Here is a 22,272-nt window from a genome sequence, read left to right as displayed (position 1 = left end):
AACAACCCTCAGATTGAAGCTCAAGTCAAGTTCTGGAGAATCCTCAACTCGGCCCATCATCTTATACCATACACCTCACCGCTAACCCCATAAAGCCTAAACCCGGAATATCCTCCTGGCCTAATAAACAATGGACTTTCCCACGCCTTTTTGGAATACAAAATTTACAACTACATCATGTCTTAGAAGTACCAGGCAAACTTCCTACCATACAAGCGGGTACATCACTGTGGACCAATAGAGACTACTGGAGACACACACAAATTAAACATTACCTGAATAAAAACCCCACTCTACAAAAGGCAGATAGACCTCTCACAGACCTGGAAAAGATCTGCAACTTTAAGGTACCCACTAATCACCGGATATCTCAGCTGTATAAATTACTAATTGCAAAAAAATACTCTAACTTACCTTACTTCACACGCATCTGGAATACAGAACTGCAACTGAACCTACAAGAAGAAGAATGGGGAAAAATTGTTAGGCTTATAGCCAAATGCTCTATAAGTAACAGATATCAAGAGAACTCATATAAGATTATCTCAAAATGGTATAGAACCCCGTCACAACCGCACCAAATGGGTCTATTACCGCATGACAGATGCTGGAGATGCAATTCTGCCCAGGGTACAATCCCCCACATTTGGGTTGCATGCCCAGTACTATCCCACTTTTGGAACAATGTGCAAATGATTATTCGGGAGATCCTAGGTTCTCAGGTAATACTCAATTAATACTCCTATATTACACAGATTTACCGGAGTATATCTTTAAACACAGTCTCCTCCTACAGCTGTTACTCGCAGCAAAGATTTTAATTCCTAAACATTGGAGGGATGCAAACCCACCAACCATAGAGGAATGGTTCATAAACATAAATGACATCTGCACAATGCAAGAGATTACCTCTTCGATACATGAAAAACTACAGGAGTATTTATTTACCTGGAAAACTTGGATATCCTATCTGCATTCTCACAAAAAGCTGTAAGGTGATATAGAATAATACGTATAAACGCCACAACGAGATACCTAATACTTACCAACCATGTGCCAAACGACTTCACTTCTGACTTCTTCTATCTTTCTTTTCTTCTCCTTATGATCCTTTTTTTTCGGTCTTCATAGAAAGTCCGTAGTTCCTCCAACGATTTTCGAGTTACGTATATTCAGCTCCTTGCTTTTTCCTCTCTCTCTCTTTGTTCCTTTCTTTCCCTTTTCTTTTCTCTTCAATTACCTTAACAATACTTAAGAAAGTATAAAGATTGTTAAATGAGTACTCACATAAATGTACGTGTAACTTTGGACTTGTTATTGCAATAAAGATTTTGGTGAAATACAAAAAAAAAATATAAAGAAGGGATACTGCACACACAGGGAGTTAATGCAAAGAAAAAAGTGTTTATTGAAAAAAATCCAACGTTTCAATCACGGTCTGTGCTCTTCCTCAGGGACAAACTGACAGACTATGTCCCAACAGCCAAGTTAAATAACCCCCCACCACATAAAATGGTGCACAAAAAATGGCCCCAGTAACCATGGCAACCAATGTAAACATATCCAGCATCAAAGGTAAATAAGCAAACAATAAAGGAAAAAGCAAAGAAGCCTTTTCCACGTACGCCAGGCCACAAGGGCACCATGCCATATACACCACATACAGTATTTACTAGTGCAAGTCAAATGATGGATTTTAAAGTGTTGGCCAGTATGCGGATATCTGAAGACAGAACCCTGTACCATTACATGTCTGACACCCAGTGCCAGGTTTATGTAGTCTGTCCAGCCAGGTGGAGGGAGCAGGTGAAGTCTTTTACCATAAGCATGTCATCCAAGTTCCTCACCCTCCTGTATCCCATGATTCCATGCCACCAAACGGGAGTGAGGTATCAGAGCATATCCCATCTGTTAAGCAAAGACTTCTGGAGATTCCTGGTTTCCACTGAAAAAGTGTTAGTAAAAATCAATGGAGGTTCTTTCCTTGAAGAATCTGTTTTGGGTTTTAGTAGCTCCACCTGGGGGAACATTTTCCCCTTTTCTTTCTGTTCCAACATGAGTTTGGGATCATAGCCCCGGTGCAGAAATTGTTCCCCCATGGAACCCAATTGTGTAAGAGCCGCTGCACAGTCAGAGTTATTTCTGATGAGTAGAGAACCCCCCCCTTGTAGTTGAACTAGAGTGATGTGAGTGTAAAATAGTGTTGCGGTCCGTGGCCTTGCGGAATAAGGTGGTACCCAGTGTATTGCCAAGCTTGAAAATTTCTAAGTCCAGGAAATGTATGCAGTCAGAGTTCCAGTCAGCAGTGAATCTAACCGGGCTAGGTAATTGACTGAGAAAATTGACAAAAGCAGACAAGTCTGTCTCAGAACCCTGCCAGATCAGAACCCAATCGTCAGTGTAGCGTCTATAGAACACAATGGAATGTTCTAAATAGGAATAAATATACTTACGCTCGTAATGGTGAATAAATAGATTAGCAAAGAAAAAGGAGCTACATTAGACCCCCATGGCGATGCCAGAGATCTGTAAGTAGAACTTATTTTCAAACAGAAAATAATTGGGAGTTAAAACAAAGTCAAGAAGGGCACAGAGATGTTCTACAGTAGGTTCAGTATAATGAGAGTCACATAGTACTGAGCGAACCCCATCAATGCCCAACATCATGAGGGATGATGGTATAAAGGCTGGAGCAAAAAAGGGGAAAGTTGTGCTCAACCGCTAAATTTTAAACCATTAGGCGGGGGTGCAATGAGGTTGTGACCACAAAATACATATAGACAACAACAAGAGATCCTCTGCACTCACCCATTATCAATATATAAAGGACATTAAGACATTCTGTGCATTAAGCTACTAAGAAATGCCCTCCCCTCCCAAAACAGGGATTGTTTGTCCATACATTGCAATATACTTCAAGCTGGCCAACTGCGTCACAGTCATCCCTTCTGGCCAGTCCTACACTGACTTATGTGATTCATTAGGAATTCTGCTGCTTCAATATACATTTAGCCAAGGGACTAAGTTTTACCTGCAACTTACTTGCTTTCAAGGTTAAAACCCCCATATGGTTGCCCTTTTATTGGCTCCACTGAGATCACCTGACTGTAGCTGGGAAGGGTGGGAGCTATAAAGGCTGGACACATCCATGGACACTAGTAAACAGCTATCAGGAACTGACACATCAGTGAGATTAGGTGGGTGCTGTCCTGTATGAATGAATCCATGGCTCTCACTAAGGGTTGTAGAAAAAAATCAAGAAAAATGGCCACAGGTTGACATAAGGAATTCATGGCTGAAATGATAGGTCTGCCTGGAGGATTATTGAGAGCTTTGTGGATCTTAGGAATTGTATCGATGAAAGGAATTCTAGGGTTCGAGTTGTATAAAAATTCATATGTAGACACATCAAGCCAACCACTGTCCAAACCCTTACAGCGTAGGGCATCAAGTTTAAATTTAAGTTCTGCTGTAGGATCTTTAGATAAACTGCAGTAAGGGGATGTGTCAGACAACTGGCCCAATAGTTCCAAGATGATAATATTGTGGGTCAAGAAGCACAATAGCGCCGCCCTTATCAGCCTGCCTGGAAAGAATTGAGAGCCTCCCATTCACTCTTGGACAGATTACTGTAGGAACACTGCCCCTTGTCCGAATGCCTGGCCAAAGATTTACAGTAATTCATCAGTAAGTGAGAAAAGGTGGCAATTGAAGCTGGGGTGTTAGGTGGGATATAGTTGCTCTTAGGTCTAAAAGCGCTGGGGGGTTTACCTTTTGGAGGTGAGATGGATTTTCAAACTGGACACAGTTGCCCCTCGTGGCCTGAATGATCTACTTCTACTTTCCATTTTCATCTAATTCATATGTAAGACTCTTGCAATGACTATACTTGCTTGGGACACATGGGGGCTGATTCACTAAAGGCCGGAAAAACGAGAATTAACGATCGATTCACAAAAACGACACTTGTCTGAATTGAGAAGATGTTATTGTGGTTATTTATCTGGCATGTGATATATTATTATTATTTATTTAGCGCCATCAGTTTACGCAGCGCTTTACAGAATAGAGGGGTACAAAAGACAGAACAGTTAACATGTACATATAAACAATTCACACAAATGGTTTGCAGTTGGATGAGGATCGGAGGCACTAGGGGGAGGGCCCTGCTCACAAGAGCTTACATTCTAAAAGGGAGAGCAGATGAGACATAAGGTCAGGGTAACTAGCAGGCGATAAAGTTCATGTAGGTGTGTAAAGTGACAGTAAGTGCGGAGTGAGAGGTGAAACCCAGTGGTTAGTGAGTGTATGAGGGAAGATTAGGGGGGATCAGAGGGTAGTCTCATTTCTGAGGGTTTAGGTTAATTCGTAGTGATATTAGCGCACACTATTACGCACATAAACATTACAAGACATATACCACATGAATTCCGCTAATTTTGCCCATTTCCGCTGTGAGTCGCAAGATGGAGGACACGGAAAATGCAGCTGCGCAATCACCGCCTGGAGCGATTCTAAATAACCCATTGGCAGGGCAAACAATGGAGAGGAGGGGCAACAGCGATATTTCACTCAGTAGTGGGGTAATAAACAAGTGAATAAAATGAAGGGTGCCCAAGGTAGGCGGGGCATGATAGAGGTGACAGTAGAGGGAGGCATGAGGCTCACAGGGGCAAAAAGGAATGGACACAGTACAAAACACCAGCAGAGGCCCCAATACACAAAACTCCCAACTGAAAACAGAAAGGAACAAAGTAACTTCTATATCAGAGATTGAGCCCAAACCAACAAACATGCACGTGTTAGTAAATGTGAAGGGAAAACTGAAATCCCTATTCATGTTAATGGCAGCAGTGCCAGTTCTGGGGTTAGCAAATAGGGCACAACACAAACCCAACACAAAAAATGTGCAAACAGTCAAACTTGTGCAACTTCACATTTGTCCAACACTGACAGTGAGGGAGAGAGGCTACATTAGCCCCCAATCCCCTGATATTGAACGTACAGATACAGATTATCAGAGGGTTTTTATGTCTTTTTATTAAAAACTTCACAAGAAAGAATTAACAGAACTCAGACCGACATGCCGGCCAATAATGTCAACTTACAACCAAAATTCACCCCCCCAGTCCACTGGCCAAATGAGCAAGTGAAGTGGAAAGTGATGACCCCCCCCCCTCACCCAAACACAGCAAGAAACACCAGCAGGAGAGCAGGCTGGGAAATCTGACATTTACTGAATTTGAAAATAAGGCTCTTATAGAGAAATTAGTGCCACTGTATGACAGAATCATAGGAAAATATTCTGATAAAACTGCTACTGTTGTGAAAACTAAATACTGGAAGGACAGAGCTGCCCAAGTGAATAGTGATGGGCGAAATGTTTCGCCAGGCATGGATTCGCGGTGAATTTCCGCGTTTCGCCATTGGTGGATTGTTTCGCGAAACGGATGAAAAAATTTGCCGCGGAAAAATTCGCCGCACGTGCAAAAATTATCGCCGGCGTCAAAAAAGAATTGTCGCGGGCGTCAAAAGAATAGCCGCGCGACGAAATAATAGCCGCGCGACGAAATAATAGCCGCGGGCGATGAAACAATAGCCGCGTGCGACGAAACAATAGCCGCGCGACGAAATAATAGCCGTGGGCGACGAAACAATAGCCGCGCGACAAAGTAATAGCCGCGGGTGACGAAACAATAGCCGCGCAACAAAATAATAGCCACGTGCAACGAAACAATAGCCGCGCGACAAAATAATAGCCGCGTGCAACAAAACAATAGCCGCGCGACAAAATAATAGCCGCGGGCGACAAAATAATAGCTGCGGGCGACGAAACAATAGCCGCACAACAAAATAATAGCCGCGGGCGACAATTTTTTTTTGTCGCACGACATTTTCGCCGTTTCGCAGATCTTTTTAAAGATTCGCGAATTTTTCGGCGAAGCAAAAAGGAACAGATTCGCTCATCACTACAAGTGAACAGTGTTGGTGTCTGTCTAAGAAGCGTGCGGCATTGCAAGGAAAGATATCTACATATAATAAGGGTCCTGAAGAAAAAACTTGCGGAAGAATCCAAATACAGGTACCCATCTTATATTGATATTTCTATTTAACACTCGCTCATCTGCTTTTCTCCTCAATCTGCTTTTACTGTTGGTTTACTGATTTTCCTTCCTTTTGGCTTCTTGCTTTCTTTACTTTTATGTTATGGGATCAAGTACAGGTACTGTTTTATTATTACAGAGAAAAGGGAATCATTTAACCATTAAATAAACCCAATAGGGCTGTTCTGCCCCAATAAGGGGTAATTATATCTTAGTTGGGATCAAGTACAGGTACTGTTTTATTATTACAGAGAAAAGGGAATCATTTAACCATTAAATAAACCCAATAGGGCTGTTCTGCCCCAATAAGGGGTAATTATATCTTAGTTGGGATCAAGTACAGGTACTGTTTTATTATTACAGAGAAAAGGGAATCATTTAACCATGAAATAAACCCAATAGGGCTGTTCTGCCCCCAATAAGGGGTAATTATATCTTAGTTGGGATCAAGTACAGGTACTGTTTTATTATTACAGAGAAAAGGGAATCATTTAACCATGAAATAAACCCAATAGGGCTGTTCTGCCCCAATAAGGGGTAATTATATCTTAGTTGGGATCAAGTACAGGTACTGTTTTATTATTACAGAGAAAAGGGAATCATTTAACCATTAAATAAACCCAATAGGGCTGTTCTGCCCCAATAAGGGGTAATTATATCTTAGTTGGGATCAAGTACAGGTACTGTTTTATTATTACAGAGAAAAGGGAATCATTTAACCATGAAATAAACCCAATAGGGCTGTTCTGCCCCAATAAGGGGTAATTATATCTTAGTTGGGATCAAGTACAGGTACTGTTTTATTATTACAGAGAAAAGGGAATCATTTAACCATTAAATAAACCCAATAGGGCTGTTCTGCCCCAATAAGGGGTAATTATATCTTAGTTGGGATCAAGTACAGGTACTGTTTTATTATTACAAAGAAAAGGGTAATTATTTTTTTTTAAATTTGAATTATCTGATTAAAATAGAGTCTATAGGAGATGGCCTTTGGATAACTGAAATAGTTCTGATAGAACAGACTATGACATGGATTCAAATTACAGTGAGAGTGTTGTATATTTGCTTATCACTCCTGATTCAGCTGGGACTGCACCACAAGCCCCTTTGTCATTTGCCAGAATCCACAGAATACACAAAGAAAGTGAAATGAGAAATAATGATCAGAAATCCCCACTGGGCATTACTGATTATAAAGTTTCTGAGAGTTGTAGTTCAGAGCAAGACTGACAAACAAGTAAAAAAGAAACTGATACATATACAGGGTTTAGCCACAAATAGTGTGCCTGACAATAGCATTTATTAAGGTGCAAGGAGCTGTCAGTTACTCCTGCACAGCAAGTAATATATATACAGATCTAGCAGTAAAGTAATAATCAATATTGTGATCTAAGACATAAAACAATTATAAGGGTTTGAACTTGCAACCTCTCTACTTATTATAACATAACTTATTAGAACTATACCCCTGTTTGTGTAAAGCACTGCAGACAATGTTGGTACTATATAAACAAATACATTCATACACCCCATTGTACCTCTTCGCTTACTCACTGAGCTACAAGAGCACATGATGGGTTTTATTTCAATATATAACGCTACATACTGATATTTATATAGGCACAATATGAGCAACCAGAGAACACATACTGGTGTTTCTCTATAGCTTTTAACTTTCACCAGTAATTCAAAGGCTGCATCCATATGAATAGATCATTACACTTCTGCACATTTAACTAATCTGTGACTGTCTGTACATTGTTCTAGGCTCCAGAGCTAACACTTCATTAGCACAGAAGCCAAATGTGACACTGAAGATCAAAGGCATTCCAGTAAGCACGTTCACAAATGTGTCTTGGGTTTTACAATGGGCACTGAGTGACTAAGCTCACTAGCAGCATCTAGTGGTGAGCTTTTCATTGCAGTTTGGGTAACTCAATTATCTTGTGATATCACAACTGGTTGTAACCAGGCACCTTATGGGATGCCCAGCACTTCATCTGTATTTCAATTTTTTCAGCCAAATCACCTGCGGCCACAACATTCAAAATCAGTCCATTGAAGTGAGTGTGCCTGTGTATGCTAGGTCTCTTAACTCTTTGAATTTTTTCATGGCCCTTTTGGCTTTAGCTTGCCGCTTTTCTCAGCTTTGATTCTCTCTCTTGACTTTTACACTTTGCCAAAGTATTTCATACACTGTCAACCAAGTCACCTGTGGCCTGAATGAACCTGATCTTGGTACAATATGCTCTTGCCTTTTATAGGTACTTGGGGGGTAGGTACATACTGACACCAGGTATATACTCTGGGGCACAAGGTATTGTATTAATTTAGCAAAGGTTTCAGATTTGTTGTAATGCAAAGTTAATATATACATGGAAATGTGTATTGTTTGAATAACCATTTTTCAAATTTCCCATATTAATTAAACAATAGTTTATATGCTGCTAACTGGAGATTGTAACCCATGGGAATAGTGTGCAAATATTGTTTATGTGGGAGAATGTATTCTAGTATGTTGCATTTTCATTTCCATGGATATTGACTGTTTAAAAAGTATCCTAAATTAAAAATCAATTTGCCAACCTTTACTAAATAAGCCCCTATGAAGGTTGAATACTGTAAGTCCTTATGATGTAGGTGTATTAACAGATGCACTTAGTGTATATTTTTACTTTGTTAAAAGGGAATGGGATTTGCTAAGGTGCTAGAACAGCAATTCCTTGAGACGCAGAACAGCTGCTGGGGGTCATTAGTATACGGGGTATATTCCCCTATGTGAGGGGGAGGGAATAGCCAACTTATAGTATCATAGTATGATATGGCTGGGAAAAAATTACTTCTGAAACTATAGGGCCGATTCACTAAAGTGGGTTAAAATGAGCGGCATTACTTTCGTAAAACTACTTTTCTGAAAATGCCCATTTCCCTGCAAACTGGCGGCTGCGTCACTCTGGGGCCAACGCAGACTGAATAAATAGCACTGAAAAGTCTTTATTGTGTTGCCAAAAGCTCATGAACTGTACTTTTCTATAATTACCGCCTGCCCCAAGTAGGGGTTATTTTTCACACAGACAAATGCGATATTTAGCACGCAATGCGGTAGCGCGAAGTTTAATGCAATATGCGACTTAACGCACACGATAATACTTTAGTGAATCGCGTGTCAATTTTAACGCAAGAAAACATGCGATATGCGTTATTGCACTTTAGTGAATCGGCCCCTATGTCTCTAATATGTTGAACCTTGTTTTAATGTTTTTCCTAATTTTCTCTAGGAATTATGGTTTAGTCCAAGGGGACTAAGAGTAGAGCAATCGTGCTAACAATGAGCAAGAAAATACATTCAACTTGATACCTCACAGAAATAATAAATAAACTTTTATTGACCACTAGCCCAATAGGTTTGATTTAACCCATATTTGTGTATTTGTATGTACTTTGGATACATTCATATATATATGTATTGAAGTGAATTATAGGTTTAATTAGTTATTTCTTTTGTTAAAGGAGACATTAGACAGTGTAGGACTCACGTACAATGAGGGGCCGTGACGCGGCACGTGAGCTTACATATTTTGGCCAAAGTGTGGTACTAACACCTCATTTTTTGTAAAAATTATTTTTAAAGGCAAACTAAGTGCTGGCAAACTTTCTTTCTCTTTGTGTATAATTAATGGCTTTTTATCGTTTATAGCAGCTGGTCAACTCCAGATTGTGGGTCAGACCGAGCGCTGGCGATTTCTTTCTGTGTTTTGTGAACAACTCCCTGCACCCAGTCCTACAGTGTCCCTGCCCATCAGTATTATGTTCTGCAATCGCTGAGTTTTTTACATGCAACTCCCTGCAACTTGTACTTTAACACCTAAACTGGGTTTTTTTGGTATTTTCTCCTGCAACAACTCCAAAAGTAAAGCTCAGGCAGCAGCACAGGACAGCTATGTGCAGACTGGTAACAGATACACAGGCAGGGAGGTGGGAGGGGTTTCCCTGCTACAGCAGAGTTCAGCCTGTCAGTCAGTGCTGTGACCATTTCCTGTGGGAGAATGAAGAGACACTCCCATCTCTCATTTCAGCTTGGCTTCAGAAGAGTGAAGATCTCTCTGCAGCTCTGATAAAAAAATGATTTTAGGAGGTAAAATGCATTCAAATCATTTTTTTTTCTACAAGATTCCATAGATTGAAGAAAGATGAATCATATAGCTGAATATGAAGGTGATATGAAATGTCTCCTTTAAGAGGACGAAAAGTCAGCTTAGTCATCGCCTACGGCCATACCACCCTGAAAGCGCCCGATCTCGTCTGATCTCGGAAGCTAAGCAGGGACGGGCTTGGTTAGTACCTGGATGGGAGACCGCCTGGGAATACCAGGTGTTGTAGGCTTTTGCATTTTGCCATTCTGACCAGCAGGAGGCAGTCTTCTCTATGCTTTCCTGCATGGATTCTGAGAAAGCCAGCCTTTGGGTGGGTAGAAGCGGATAGGGATGTTTAAGAGGACGAAAAGTCAGCCTAGTCAACGCCTACGGCCATACCACCCTAAAAGCGCCCAATCTCGTCTGATCTCGGAAGCTAAGCAGGGACGGGCTTGGTTAGTACCTGGTTGGGAGACCGCCTGGGAATACCAGGTGCTGTAGACTTTTGCATTTTGCCATTCTGACCAACAGGAGGCAGTCTTCTCTAGGCTTTCCTGCATGGATTCTGAGAAGAGCCCGAGAGCGCACCTTTGGGCGGGTAGAAGTGGCTAGGGGATGTTTAAGAGGACGAAAAGTCAGCTTAGTCATCGCCTACGGCCATACCACCCTGAAAGCGCCTGATCTCGGAAGCTAAGCAGGGACGGGCTTGGTTAGTACCTGGGTGGGAGACAGCCTGGGAAATCCTGGTGCTGTAGGCTTTTGCATTTTGCCATTCTGCCCAGCAGGAGGCAGTCTTCTCTAGGCTTTTCTGCATGGATTCTGAGAAAGCCAGCCTTTGGGCGGGTAGAAGCGGCTAGGAGATGTTTAAGAGGACGAAAAGTCAGCTTAGTCATCGCCTACGGCCATACCACCCTGAAAGCGCCCGATCTCGTCTGATCTCGGAAGCTAAGCAGGGACGGGCCTGGTTAGTACCTGGATGGGAGACCGCCTGGGAATACCAGGTGTTGTAGGCTTTTGCATTTTGCCATTTTGCCATTCTGACCAGCAGGAGGCAGTCTTCTCTATGATTTTCTGCATGGATTCTGAGAAGAGCCCGAGAGCGCGCCTTTGAGCGGGTAGAAGTGGCTAGGAGATGTTTAAGAGGATGAAAAGTCAGCCTAGTCATCGCCTACGGCCATACCACCCTGAAAGCGCCCGCTCTCGTCTGATCTCGGAAGGTAAGCAGGGGAGGGCCTGGTTAGTACCTGGATGGGAGACCGCCTGGGAATACCAGGTGTTGTAGGCTTTTGCCATTGTGACCAGCAGGAGGCAGTGTTCTCTATGCTTTTCTGCATGGATTCTGAGAAGAGGCCGAGAGCGCGCCTTTGGCCGGGTAGAAGCAGCTAGGGGATGTTTAAGAGGACGAAAAGTCAGCTTAGTCATCGCCTACGGCCATACCACCCTGAAAGCGCCCGATCTCGTCTCATCTCGGAAGCTAAGCAGGGACGGGCTTGGTTAGTACCTGGATGGGAGACCGCCTGGTAAAATACCAGGTGTTGTAGGCTTTTGCATTTTGGCATTCTGACCAGCAGGAGGCAGTGTTCTCTATGTTTTTCTGCATTGATTCTGAGAAGAGCCCGAGAGCGCGCCTTTGAGCGAGTAGAAGCGGCTAGGAGATGTTTAAGAGGACAAAAAGTCAGCCTAGTCATCGTCTACGGCCATACCACCCTGAAAGCGCCCGATCTCGTCTGATCTCGGAAGCTAAGCAGGGGAGGGCCTGGTTAGTACCTGGATGGGAGACCGCCTGGGAATACCAGGTGTTGTAGGCTCTTGCCATTCTGACCAGCAGGAGGCAGTCTTCTCTATGCTTTTCTGTATGGATTCTGAGAAGAGCCCGAGAGCGCGCCTTTGGCCGGGTAGAAGTGGCTAGGGGATGTTTAAGAGGACGAAAAGTAAGCCTAGTCTTTGCCTACGGCCATACCACCCTGAAAGCGCCCGATCTCGTCTGATCTCGGAAGCTAAGCAGGGACGGGCTTGGTTAGTACGTGGATGGGAGACCGCCTGGGAATACCAGGTGATGTAGGCTTTTGCATTTTGCCATTCTGACCAGCAGGAGGCAGTGTTCTCTATGCTTTTCTGCATGGATTCTGAGAAGAGCCCGAGAGCGCCTTTGGGCGGGTAGAAGCGGCTAGGGGATGTTTAAGAGGACGAAAAGTCAGCCTAGTCAGCCTAGTCATCGCCTACGGCCATACCACCCTGAAAGCGCCCGATCTCGTCTGATCTCGGAAGCTAAGCAGGGACGGGCCTGGTTAGTACCTGGATGGGAGACCGCCTGGGAATACCAGGTGCTGTAGACTTTTGCATTTTGCCATTCTGCCCAGCAGGAGGCAGTCTTCTCTATGCTTTCCTGCATGGATTCTGAGAAAGCCAGCCTTTGGGTGGGTAGAAGCGGATAGGGATGTTTAAGAGGACGAAAAGTCAGCCTAGTCAACGCCTACGGCCATAGCACCCTGAAAGCGCCCGATCTCGTCTGATCTCGGAAGCTAAGCAGGGACGGGCCTGGTTAGTACCTGGATGGGAGACCGCCTCGGAATACCAGGTGTTGTAGGCTTTTGCATTTTGCCATTCTGGCCAGCAGGAGGCAGTCTTCTCTATGATTTTCTGCTTGGATTCTGGGAAGAGCCCGAGAGCGTGCCATTGGCCGGGTAGAAGTGGCTAGGGGATGTTTAAGAGGACGAAAAGTCAGCCTAGTCATCGCCTACGGCCATACCACCCTGAAAGCGCCCGCTCTCGTCTGATCTCGGAAGCTAAGCAGGGGAGGGCATGGTTAGTACCTGGATGGGAGACCGCCTGGGAAAACCAGTTGTTGTAGGGTATTGCATTTTGCCATTCTGACCAGCAGGAGGCAGTCTTCTCTATGCTTTTCTGCATGGATTCTGAGAAGAGCCCGAGAGCGCGCCTTTGAGCGAGTAGAAGTGGCTAGGAGATGTTTAAGAGGACAAAAAGTCAGCTTAGTCATCGCCTACGGCCATACCACCCTGAAAGCGCCCAATCTCGTCTGATCTCGGAAGGTAAGCAGGGGAGGGCCTGGTTAGTACCTGGATGGGAGACCGCCTGGGAATACCAGGTGTTGTAGGGTATTGCATTTTGCCATTCTGACCAACAGGAGGCAGTGTTCTCTATGCTTTTCTGCATGGATTCTGAGAAGAGCCCGAGAGCGCGCCTTTGGCCGGGTAGAAGTGGCTAGGGGATGTTTAAGAGGACGAAAAGTCAGCCTAGTCATCGCCTACGGCCATACCACCCTGAAAGCGCCCGCTCTCGTCTGATCTCGGAAGCTAAGCAGGGACGGGCTTGGTTAGTACCTGGATGGGAGACTGCCTGGGAATACCAGGTGTTGTAGGCTTTTCCATTTTGCCATTCTGACCAGCAGGAGGCAGTGTTCTCTATGCTTTTTTGCATGGATTCTGAGAAGAGCCCGAGAGCGCGCCTTTGGGTGGGTAGAAGTGGCTAGGAGATGTTTAAGAGGACGAAAAGTCAGCCTAGTCATCGCCTACGGCCATACCACCCTGAAAGCGCCCGCTCTCGTCTGATCTCGAAAGCTAAGCAGGGGAGGGCCTGGTTAGTACCTGGATGGGAGACCGCCTGGGAATACCAGGTGTTGTAGACTTTTGCATTTTGCCATTCTGCCCAGCAGGAGGCAGTCTTCTCTAGGCTTTCCTGCATGGATTCTGAGAAAGCCAGCCTTTGGCCGGGTAGAAGTGGCTAGGGGATGTTTAAGAGGATGAAAAGTCAGCCCAGTCATCGCCTACAGCCATACCACCCTGAAAGCGCCCGCTCTCGTCTGATCTCGGAAGCTAAGCAGGGACGGGCTTGGTTAGTACCTGGATGGGAGACCGCCTGGGAATACCAGGTGTTGAAGGCTTTTGCATTTTGCCATTCTGACCAGCAGGAGGCAGTGTTCTCTATGCTTTTCTGCATTGATTCTGAGACGAGCCCGAGAGCGCGCCTTTGAGCGAGTAGAAGCGGCTAGGAGATGTTTAAGAGGACAAAAAGTCAGCCTAGTTATCGCCTACGGCCATACCACCCTGAAAGCGCCCGCTTTCGTCTGATCTAGGAAGCTAAGCAGGGACGGGCCTGGTTAGTACCTGGATGGGAGACCGCCTGGGAATACCAGGTGTTGTAGGCTTTTGCATTTTGCCATTCTGACCAGCAGGAGGCAGTCTTCTCTATGCTTTTCTGCATGGATTCTGAGAAGAGGCCGAGAGCGCGCCTTTGGCCGGGTAGAAGTGGCTAGGAGATGTTTAAGAGGACGAAAAGTCAGACTTGTCATCGCCTATGGCCATACCACCCTGAAAGCGCCCGATCTCGTCTGATCTCGGAAGCTAAGCACGGACGGGCTTGGTTAGTACCTGGATGGGAGACCGCCTGGGAATACCAGGTGTTGTAGGCTTTTGCCATTGTGACCAGCAGGAGGCAGTGTTCTCTATGCTTTTCTGCATGGATTCTGAGAAGAGGCCGAGAGCGCGCCTTTGGCCGGGTAGAAGTGGCTAGGAGATGTTTAAGAGGACGAAAAGTCAGCCTAGTCATCGCCTACGGCCATACCACCCTGAAAGCGCCCGATCTCGTCTGATCTCGGAAGCTAAGCAGGGACGGGCTTGGTTAGTACCTGGATGGGAGACCGTCTGGGAATACCAGGTGTTGTAGGCTTTTGCATTTTGCCATTCTGACCAGCAGGAGGCAGTCTTCTCTATGGTTTTCTGCATGGATTCTGAGAAGAGCCCGAGAGCGCGCCTTTGAGCGAGTAGAAGCGGCTAGGAGATGGTTAAGAGGACGAAAAGTCAGCCTAGTCGTCGCCTATGGCCATACCACCCTGAAAGCGCCCGATCTCGTCTGATCTCGGAAGTTAAGCAGGGGAGGGCCTGCTTAGTACCTGGATGGGAGACCGCCTGGGAATACCAGGTGTTGTAGGCTTTTGCATTTTGCCATTCTGACCAGCAGGAGGCAGTCTTCTCTATGCTTTTCTGCATTGATTCTGAGAAGAGCCCGAGAGCGCGCCTTTGGCCGGGTAGAAGTGGCTAGGAGATGTTTAAGTGGACGAAAAGTCAGCTTAGTCATCGCCTACGGCCATACCACCCTGAAAGTGCCCTATCTCGTCTGATCTCGGAAGCTAAGCAGGGACGGGCCTGGATGGGAGACCGCCTGGGAATACAAGGTGTAGTAGGCTTTTGCATTTTGCCATTTTGCCATTCTGACCAGCAGGAAGCAGTCTTCTCTATGCTTTTCTGCATGGATTCTGAGAAGAGCCCGAGAGCGCGCCTTTGAGCGGGTAGATGCGGCTAGGAGATGTTTAAGAGGACGAAAAGTCAGCCTAGTCATCGCCTACGGCCATACCACCCTGAAAGCGCCCGATCTCGTCTGATCTCGGAAGTTAAGCAGGGGAGGGCCTGGTTAGTACCTGGATGGGAGATCGCCTGGGAATACCAGGTGTTGTAGGCTTTTGCATTTTGCAATTCTGACCAGCAGGAGGCAGTCTTCTCTATGCTTTTCTGCATGGATTCTGAGAAGAGCCCGAGAGCGCGCCTTTGGCCGGGTAGAAGTGGCTAGGAGATGTTTAAGAGGACGAAAAGTCAGCCTAGTCATCAACTATGGCCCTACCACCCTGAATGCGCCTGATCTCGGAAGCTAAGCACGGACGGGCTTGGTTAGTACCTGGATGGGAGACCGCCTGGGAATACCAGGTGTTGTAGGCTTTTGCCATTGTGACCAGCAGGAGGCAGTGTTCTCTAAGCTTTTCTGCATGGATTCTGAAAAGAGGCCGAGAGCGCGCCTTTGGCCGGGTAGAAGTGGCTAGGAGATGTTTAAGAGGACGAAAAGTCAGCCTAGTCATCAACTATGGCCCTACCACCCTGAATGCGCCTGATCTCGGAAGCTAAGCACGGACGGGCTTGGTTAGTACCTGGATGGGAGACCGCCTGGGAATACCAGGTGTTGTAGGCTTTTGCCATTGTGACCAGCAGGAGGCAGTGTTCTCTAAGCTTTTCTGCATGGATTCTGAAAAGAGCCCGAGAGCGCGCCTTTGAGCGAGTAGAAGCGGCTAGGAGATGTTTAAGAGGACGAAAAGTCAACCTAGTCATCGCCTACGGCCATACCACCCTGAAAGCGCCCAATCTCGTCTGATCTCGGAAGCAAAGCAGGGACAAGCCTGGTTAGTACCTGGATGGGAGACCACCTGGGAATACCAGGTGTTGTAGGCTTTTGCCATTCTGACCAGCAGGAGGCAGTGTTCTCTATGCTTTTCTGCATGGATTCTGAGAAGAGCCCGAGAGCGCGCCTTTGAGCGAGTAGAAGCGGCTAGGAGATGTTTAAGAGGACGAAAAGTCAGCTTAGTCATCGCCTACGGCCATACCACCCTGAAAGCGCCCGATCTCGTCTCATCTCGGAAGCTAAGCAGGGATGGGCCTGGTTAGTACCTGGATGGGAGACCGCCTGGGAACACCAGGTGTTTTAGTATTTTGCCATTCTGACCAGCAGGAGGCAGTGTTCTCTATGCTTTTCTGCATTGATTCTGAGAAGAGCCCGAGAGCGCACCTTTGAGCGAGTAGAAGCGGCTAGGAGATGTTTAAGAGGACGAAAAGTCAGCTTAGTCATCGCCTACTGCCGTACCACCCTGAAAGCGCCCGATCTCGTCTGATCTCGGAAGCTAAGCAGGGAAAGGCCTGGTTAGTACCTTTTTTTTTTTTTTTTTTTTTTTTGATACCTGCATATATTCCTCTTAAGAGACAAGCTCCTACTATGTCCCGGATTGTTACTACATGGCCTCTGGATGCCTCCCAACAACTGCAGGACTGCTTTGAGAGAACTGATTGGGAGATCTTTAAACAACAAGATCTGGAATCTTATACCACGACAGTTTTGGATTATATCAGATTCTGCACGGACAATGTCACAAGGGAAAAGAGGATAAGGATTTATCCAAATAGGAAGCCCTGGATGACGAGGGAGGTGCAGGGTCTATTGAAAGACAGGAACACTGCTTTCAGGAGTGGGGATAGGGTGCTTTATAGTGCGTCTAGGGCCAGACTGAAGAGAGGCATCCGGGAGGCAAAGGTAGCCTACAGAAAGAAGATAGAGGAGCATTTGAGGAGTAATAATACCAGGCAAGTGTGGAGGGGCATTCAACATCTCACTAGTTATAAATCAAGCATCACTACAACCAGTGAGGGGGATGCTGCTCTAGCAGAAGAGCTGAACAGATTTTTTGCTCGGTTTGAGGTGACACCAACAACAGGACTATGGCAGTCAACTAGTCAAGAGGAGGATGTGTTTCAGGTGGGGGAGACAGATGTGAGGCGGGTACTGAGGAAGGTGAACCCAAGGAAGGCTGCAGGACCTGACGGCGTGGCAGGGCGGGTGTTGAAGGACTGTGCAGATCAACTGGCTGAAGTCCTTACTAAGATTTTTAATCTGTCCCTTTCTCAGGCCTCTATTCCATCTTGTCTTAAGTCTTCTATCATTGTTCCGTTGCCAAAAAAATCTGCTACTAAGAGTCTGAATGACTTTCGTCCAGTGGCACTCACTTCAGTCATCATGAAATGTTTTGAGAAACTGATGCGGAATCACATCATTGCGTGTCTACCAGCCGACTTGGATCCTTTCCAATTTGCTTATAAGGAAAAAAGATCTACTGAAGATGCTGTGGCTACAGCCCTTCATGTTGCCTTGACCCATTTGGAGCAACGGGGTGGTTATGCAAGACTGGTTTTTGTGGATTTTAGTTCGTTGTTTAATATCATACTTCCACAACGATTAGTGGCTAAATTGGCAGTTCTGGGACTTCCATCTTTCACCTGTAGTTGGATTTTGGACTTTCTGTCGGGTCGCTCTCAGAGGGTTAGACTGGGTTCACATATCTCGACTGCTCTTACTTTAAATACTGGGTCATCTCAGGGTTGTGTTTTGAGTCCACTACTGTATACTCTGTACACATATGATTGTGTTCCTTCTTACTCTGGAAATAAAATCATTAAGTTCGCAGATGATACTACGGTGATCGGACTTATCTCGGGAGAAGAGAGTGAGATGGACTACAGGGATGAGGTTGAGCGGCTATCGGAGTGGTGCAGAACTAACAACTTGCTCCTAAATACTGCGAAAACAAAGGAACTGGTTGTGGATTTTAGGAGAAATAAGACCGACATTGAGCCACTCATTATTGATGGAACTAATGTGGAGAGAGTTTCGGTGTTTAAATTCCTAGGAATGGAGTTGGAGGACGATCTGACTTGGAGTGTAAACATCAAGGGGCTGTTAAAGAGAGCGCAGCAAAGACTGTACTTTCTGAGGATTTTAAGGAAAAACCATCTTCCTAAAAATCTGCTTCTTGCCTTCTATCATTGTTCCATTGAAAGCATACTTACGTATGGATTATGTGTGTGGTTTGGTGGCTGCACTTCTAAAGATGCAAAAGCACTAAATAGGGTTGTTAGGTGGGTAGAGGAAATAATTGATTGTTCGCTCCCCACCCTGGAACACATTTACAGCTCTCGCTGCCAGAAAAAAAGCTATGGACATTATACATGATCCAACCCATCCTGGCCACTGTCTCTTCCAGCTTTTGCCATCGGGGAAGAGATTTAGAGTCTTGAAAGCTAGAACAAATAGGATGAGAAATAGCTTCTATTCAAAAGCAATTATGGCCCTAAATATGAAAGACTGATGTATTGCCGGTATTGTTGCTAAATGCTTTTCGCTTTGAGTTGTTCTTTTTTTTTTTTTTTTTACTTCTGTAAATCTCGTTGTTCTCGTAACAATGACAATAAAGATATTCTATTTCTATTTAAATACGATGGGAGAAAGCCTGGGAATACCAGGTGTTGTAGGCTTTTGCATTTTGCCATTCTGACCAGCAGAAGGCAGTGTTCTCTATGCTTTTCTGCATTGATTCTGAGAAGAGCCCGAGAGCGTGCCTTTGAGCGAGTAGAAGCGGCTAGGAGATGTTTAAGAGGACGAAAAGTCAGTTTATTCATCGCCTATGGCCATGCCACCCTGAAAGCGCCCGCTCTCATCTGATCTTGGAAGCTAAGCAGGGACGGGCTTGGTTAGTACCTGGATGGGAGACCGCCTGGGAATACCAGGTCTTGTAGGGTTTGCATTTTGCCATTCTGACCAGCAGGAGGCAGTGTTCTCTATGCTTTTCTGCATTGATTCTGTGAAGAGCCCGAGAGCGCGCCTTTGAGCGAGTAGAAGCGGCTAGGAGATGTTTAAGAGGACGAAAAGTCAGCCTAGTCATCGCCTACGGCCATACCACCCTGAAAGCGCCCGCTCTCATCTGATCTTGGAAGCTAAGCAGGGACGGGCTTGGTTAGTACCTGGATGGGAGACCGCCTGGGAATACCAGGTCTTGTAGGGTTTGCATTTTGCCATTCTGACCAGCAGGAGGCAGTGTTCTCTATGCTTTTCTGCTTTGATTCTGAGAAGAGCCCGAGAACGCGCCTTTGAGCGGGTAGAAGTGGCTAGGAGATGTTTAAGAGGATGAAAAGTCAGCCTAGTCATCGCCTACGGCCATACCACCCTGAAAGCGCCCGATCTCGTCTGATCTCGGAAGGTAAGCAGAGACGGGCCAGGTTAGGACCTGGATGGGAGTCCGCCTGGGAATACCAGGTGTTGTAGGCTTTTGCCATTCTGACCAGCAGGAGGCAGTGTTCTCTATGCTTTTCTGCATTGATTCTGAGAAGAGCCCGAGAGCGCACCTTTGAGCGAGTAGAAGCGGCTAGGAGATGTTTAGGAGGACGAAAAGTCAGCCTAGTCATCGCCTACAGCCATACCACCCTGAAAGCGTCTGATCTCGGAAGCTAAGCAGAGACGGGCCTGGTTAGTACCTGGATGGGAGACCACCTGGGAATACCAGGTGTTGTAGGCTTTTGCATTTTGCCATTCTGACCAGCAGGAGGCAGTCTTCTCTATGCTTTTCTGCATGGATTCTGAGAAGAGCCCGAGAGCGCGCCTTTGGCCGGGTAGAAGTGGCTATGGGATGTTTAAGTGGACGAAAAGTCAGCTTAGTCACCGCCTACGGCCATACCACCCTGAAAGCGCCCGATCTCGTCTGATCTCGGAAGCTAAGCGGGCACGGGCCTGGTTAGTACCTGGATGGGAGACCGCCTGGGAATACCAGGTGTTGTAGGCTTTTGCATTTTGCCATTCTGACCAGCAGGAGGCAGTGTTCTCTATGCTTTTCTGCATTGATTCTGAGAAGAGCCCGAGAGCGCGCCTTTGAGCGAGTAGAAGCGGCTAGGAGATGTTTAAGAGGACGAAAAGTCAGCTTAGTCATCGCCTACGGCCATACCACCCTGAAAGCGCCCGCTCTCATCTGATCTTGGAAGCTAAGCAGGGACGGGCTTGGTTAGTACCTGGATGGGAGACCGCCTGGGAATACCAGGTCTTGTAGGGTTTGCATTTTGCCATTCTGACCAGCAGGAGGCAGTGTTCTCTATGCTTTTCTGCATTGATTCTGAGAAGAGCCCGAGAGCGCGCCTTTGAGCGAGTAGAAGCGGCTAGGAGATGTTTAAGAGGACGAAAAGTCAGCTTAGTCATCGCCTACGGCCGTACCACCCTGAAAGCGCCCGATCTCGTCTGATCTCGGAAGGTAAGCAGAGACGGGCCTGGTTAGGACCTGGATGGGAGTCCGCCTGGGAATACCAGGTGTTGTAGGCTTTTGCCATTCTGACCAGCAGGAGGCAGTGTTCTCTATGCTTTTCTGCATTGATTCTGAGAAGAGCCCGAGAGCGCACCTTTGAGCGAGTAGAAGCGGCTAGGAGATGTTTAGGAGGACGAAAAGTCAGCCTAGTCATCGCCTACAGCCATACCACCCTGAAAGCGTCTGATCTCGGAAGCTAAGCAGAGAAGGGCCTGGTTAGTACCTGGATGGGAGACCGTCTGGGAATACCAGGTGTTGTAGGCTTTTGCATTTTGCCATTCTGACCAGCAGGAGGCAGTCTTCTCTATGCTTTTCTGCATGGATTCTGAGAAGAGCCCGAGAGCGCGCCTTTGGCCGGGTAGAAGTGGCTATGGGATGTTTAAGTGGACGAAAAGTCAGCTTAGTCACCGCCTACGGCCATACCACCCTGAAAGCGCCCGATCTCGTCTGATCTCGGAAGCTAAGCGGGCACGGGCCTGGTTAGTACCTGGATGGGAGACCGCCTGGGAATACCAGGTGTTGTAGGCTTTTGCATTTTGCCATTCTGACCAGCAGGAGGCAGTGTTCTCTATGCTTTTCTGCATTGATTCTGAGAAGAGCCCGAGAGCGCGCCTTTGAGCGAGTAGAAGCGGCTAGGAGATGTTTAAGAGGACGAAAAGTCAGCTTAGTCATCGCCTACGGCCATACCACCCTAAAAGCGCCCGATCTCGTCTGATCTCGAAAGCTAAGCAGAGACGGGCCTGGTTAGGACCTGGATGGGAGACCGCCTGGGAATACCAGGTGTTTTAGGCTTTTGCCATTCTGACCAGCAGGAGGCAGTGTTCTCTATGCTTTTCTGCATTGATTCTGAGAAGAGCCCGAGAGCGCACCTTTGAGCGAGTAGAAGCGGCTAGGAGATGTTTAGGAGGACGAAAAGTCAGCCTAGTCATCGCCTACAGCCATAACCACCCTGAAAGCGTCTTGATCTCGGAAGCTAAGCAGAGACGGGCCTGGTTAGTACCTGGATGGGAGACCACCTGGGAATACCAGGTGTTGTAGGCTTTTGCATTTTGCCATTCTGACCAGCAGGAGGCAGTCTTCTCTATGCTTTTCTGCATGGATTCTGAGAAGAGCCCGAGAGCGCGCCTTTGGCCGGGTAGAAGTGGCTATGGGATGTTTAAGTGGACGAAAAGTCAGCTTAGTCACCGCCTACGGCCATACCACCCTGAAAGCGCCCGATCTCGTCTGATCTCGGAAGCTAAGCGGGCACGGGCCTGGTTAGTACCTGGATGGGAGACCGCCTGGGAATACCAGGTGTTGTAGGCTTTTGCATTTTGCCATTCTGACCAGCAGGAGGCAGTGTTCTCTATGCTTTTCTGCA

The 22,272-nt window shown here is 46.3% G+C and overlaps 22 non-coding genes and 14 pseudogenes across 22 annotated transcripts; all 36 read left to right on the top strand.

Moving 5' to 3' along the window:
- Positions 1-10,371: 10,371 nt before the first annotated feature.
- On the top strand, positions 10,372-10,490 carry LOC116409045. Its single transcript, XR_004221502.1, has one exon. It is a non-coding gene; the product is annotated as a 5S ribosomal RNA (ribosomal RNA).
- Positions 10,491-10,625: 135 nt separating this feature from the next.
- Positions 10,626-10,744, top strand: LOC116408983. Its single transcript, XR_004221486.1, has one exon. It is a non-coding gene; the product is annotated as a 5S ribosomal RNA (ribosomal RNA).
- A 145-nt stretch (positions 10,745-10,889) lies between these two features.
- Positions 10,890-10,998, top strand: LOC116409029 (annotated as a pseudogene).
- Positions 10,999-11,134: 136 nt separating this feature from the next.
- LOC116408945 lies at positions 11,135-11,253 on the top strand. The gene has a single exon (XR_004221448.1). It is a non-coding gene; the product is annotated as a 5S ribosomal RNA (ribosomal RNA).
- Positions 11,254-11,406: 153 nt separating this feature from the next.
- Positions 11,407-11,525, top strand: LOC116409372. The gene has a single exon (XR_004221813.1). It is a non-coding gene; the product is annotated as a 5S ribosomal RNA (ribosomal RNA).
- Positions 11,526-11,663: 138 nt separating this feature from the next.
- LOC116409011 lies at positions 11,664-11,784 on the top strand (annotated as a pseudogene).
- A 145-nt stretch (positions 11,785-11,929) lies between these two features.
- LOC116409256 lies at positions 11,930-12,048 on the top strand. Its single transcript, XR_004221701.1, has one exon. It is a non-coding gene; the product is annotated as a 5S ribosomal RNA (ribosomal RNA).
- A 138-nt stretch (positions 12,049-12,186) lies between these two features.
- On the top strand, positions 12,187-12,305 carry LOC116409338. The gene has a single exon (XR_004221780.1). It is a non-coding gene; the product is annotated as a 5S ribosomal RNA (ribosomal RNA).
- Positions 12,306-12,457: 152 nt separating this feature from the next.
- On the top strand, positions 12,458-12,576 carry LOC116409145. Its single transcript, XR_004221590.1, has one exon. It is a non-coding gene; the product is annotated as a 5S ribosomal RNA (ribosomal RNA).
- Positions 12,577-12,711: 135 nt separating this feature from the next.
- On the top strand, positions 12,712-12,830 carry LOC116409383. Its single transcript, XR_004221824.1, has one exon. It is a non-coding gene; the product is annotated as a 5S ribosomal RNA (ribosomal RNA).
- A 145-nt stretch (positions 12,831-12,975) lies between these two features.
- LOC116409002 lies at positions 12,976-13,094 on the top strand (annotated as a pseudogene).
- A 145-nt stretch (positions 13,095-13,239) lies between these two features.
- LOC116408966 lies at positions 13,240-13,358 on the top strand. Its single transcript, XR_004221469.1, has one exon. It is a non-coding gene; the product is annotated as a 5S ribosomal RNA (ribosomal RNA).
- Positions 13,359-13,503: 145 nt separating this feature from the next.
- On the top strand, positions 13,504-13,622 carry LOC116408960. Its single transcript, XR_004221463.1, has one exon. It is a non-coding gene; the product is annotated as a 5S ribosomal RNA (ribosomal RNA).
- Positions 13,623-13,767: 145 nt separating this feature from the next.
- On the top strand, positions 13,768-13,886 carry LOC116408968. Its single transcript, XR_004221471.1, has one exon. It is a non-coding gene; the product is annotated as a 5S ribosomal RNA (ribosomal RNA).
- A 136-nt stretch (positions 13,887-14,022) lies between these two features.
- Positions 14,023-14,141, top strand: LOC116408974. Its single transcript, XR_004221477.1, has one exon. It is a non-coding gene; the product is annotated as a 5S ribosomal RNA (ribosomal RNA).
- A 145-nt stretch (positions 14,142-14,286) lies between these two features.
- On the top strand, positions 14,287-14,405 carry LOC116408988. The gene has a single exon (XR_004221491.1). It is a non-coding gene; the product is annotated as a 5S ribosomal RNA (ribosomal RNA).
- A 145-nt stretch (positions 14,406-14,550) lies between these two features.
- Positions 14,551-14,669, top strand: LOC116409284. Its single transcript, XR_004221729.1, has one exon. It is a non-coding gene; the product is annotated as a 5S ribosomal RNA (ribosomal RNA).
- A 138-nt stretch (positions 14,670-14,807) lies between these two features.
- LOC116409047 lies at positions 14,808-14,926 on the top strand. The gene has a single exon (XR_004221504.1). It is a non-coding gene; the product is annotated as a 5S ribosomal RNA (ribosomal RNA).
- Positions 14,927-15,071: 145 nt separating this feature from the next.
- Positions 15,072-15,190, top strand: LOC116409106. The gene has a single exon (XR_004221552.1). It is a non-coding gene; the product is annotated as a 5S ribosomal RNA (ribosomal RNA).
- Positions 15,191-15,596: 406 nt separating this feature from the next.
- LOC116408984 lies at positions 15,597-15,715 on the top strand. Its single transcript, XR_004221487.1, has one exon. It is a non-coding gene; the product is annotated as a 5S ribosomal RNA (ribosomal RNA).
- A 145-nt stretch (positions 15,716-15,860) lies between these two features.
- Positions 15,861-15,969, top strand: LOC116409040 (annotated as a pseudogene).
- Positions 15,970-16,107: 138 nt separating this feature from the next.
- LOC116409039 lies at positions 16,108-16,216 on the top strand (annotated as a pseudogene).
- A 138-nt stretch (positions 16,217-16,354) lies between these two features.
- On the top strand, positions 16,355-16,473 carry LOC116408994. Its single transcript, XR_004221497.1, has one exon. It is a non-coding gene; the product is annotated as a 5S ribosomal RNA (ribosomal RNA).
- A 138-nt stretch (positions 16,474-16,611) lies between these two features.
- On the top strand, positions 16,612-16,730 carry LOC116409003 (annotated as a pseudogene).
- A 2,516-nt stretch (positions 16,731-19,246) lies between these two features.
- LOC116409019 lies at positions 19,247-19,365 on the top strand (annotated as a pseudogene).
- Positions 19,366-19,509: 144 nt separating this feature from the next.
- Positions 19,510-19,628, top strand: LOC116409007 (annotated as a pseudogene).
- Positions 19,629-19,772: 144 nt separating this feature from the next.
- LOC116408989 lies at positions 19,773-19,891 on the top strand. The gene has a single exon (XR_004221492.1). It is a non-coding gene; the product is annotated as a 5S ribosomal RNA (ribosomal RNA).
- Positions 19,892-20,029: 138 nt separating this feature from the next.
- On the top strand, positions 20,030-20,138 carry LOC116409022 (annotated as a pseudogene).
- A 145-nt stretch (positions 20,139-20,283) lies between these two features.
- Positions 20,284-20,402, top strand: LOC116409195. The gene has a single exon (XR_004221640.1). It is a non-coding gene; the product is annotated as a 5S ribosomal RNA (ribosomal RNA).
- Positions 20,403-20,547: 145 nt separating this feature from the next.
- On the top strand, positions 20,548-20,666 carry LOC116409006 (annotated as a pseudogene).
- A 144-nt stretch (positions 20,667-20,810) lies between these two features.
- On the top strand, positions 20,811-20,929 carry LOC116409001 (annotated as a pseudogene).
- Positions 20,930-21,067: 138 nt separating this feature from the next.
- LOC116409028 lies at positions 21,068-21,176 on the top strand (annotated as a pseudogene).
- A 145-nt stretch (positions 21,177-21,321) lies between these two features.
- Positions 21,322-21,440, top strand: LOC116409184. The gene has a single exon (XR_004221629.1). It is a non-coding gene; the product is annotated as a 5S ribosomal RNA (ribosomal RNA).
- Positions 21,441-21,585: 145 nt separating this feature from the next.
- Positions 21,586-21,704, top strand: LOC116409014 (annotated as a pseudogene).
- A 138-nt stretch (positions 21,705-21,842) lies between these two features.
- On the top strand, positions 21,843-21,953 carry LOC116409042 (annotated as a pseudogene).
- Positions 21,954-22,098: 145 nt separating this feature from the next.
- On the top strand, positions 22,099-22,217 carry LOC116409173. Its single transcript, XR_004221618.1, has one exon. It is a non-coding gene; the product is annotated as a 5S ribosomal RNA (ribosomal RNA).
- Positions 22,218-22,272: the final 55 nt, after the last annotated feature.

The sequence above is a fragment of the Xenopus tropicalis genome, chromosome 2, assembly GCF_000004195.4.
Source record: "Xenopus tropicalis strain Nigerian chromosome 2, UCB_Xtro_10.0, whole genome shotgun sequence".
NCBI classification, from domain to species: domain Eukaryota; kingdom Metazoa; phylum Chordata; class Amphibia; order Anura; family Pipidae; genus Xenopus; species Xenopus tropicalis.
This window is presented reverse-complemented; position numbering and strand designations above follow the sequence as displayed.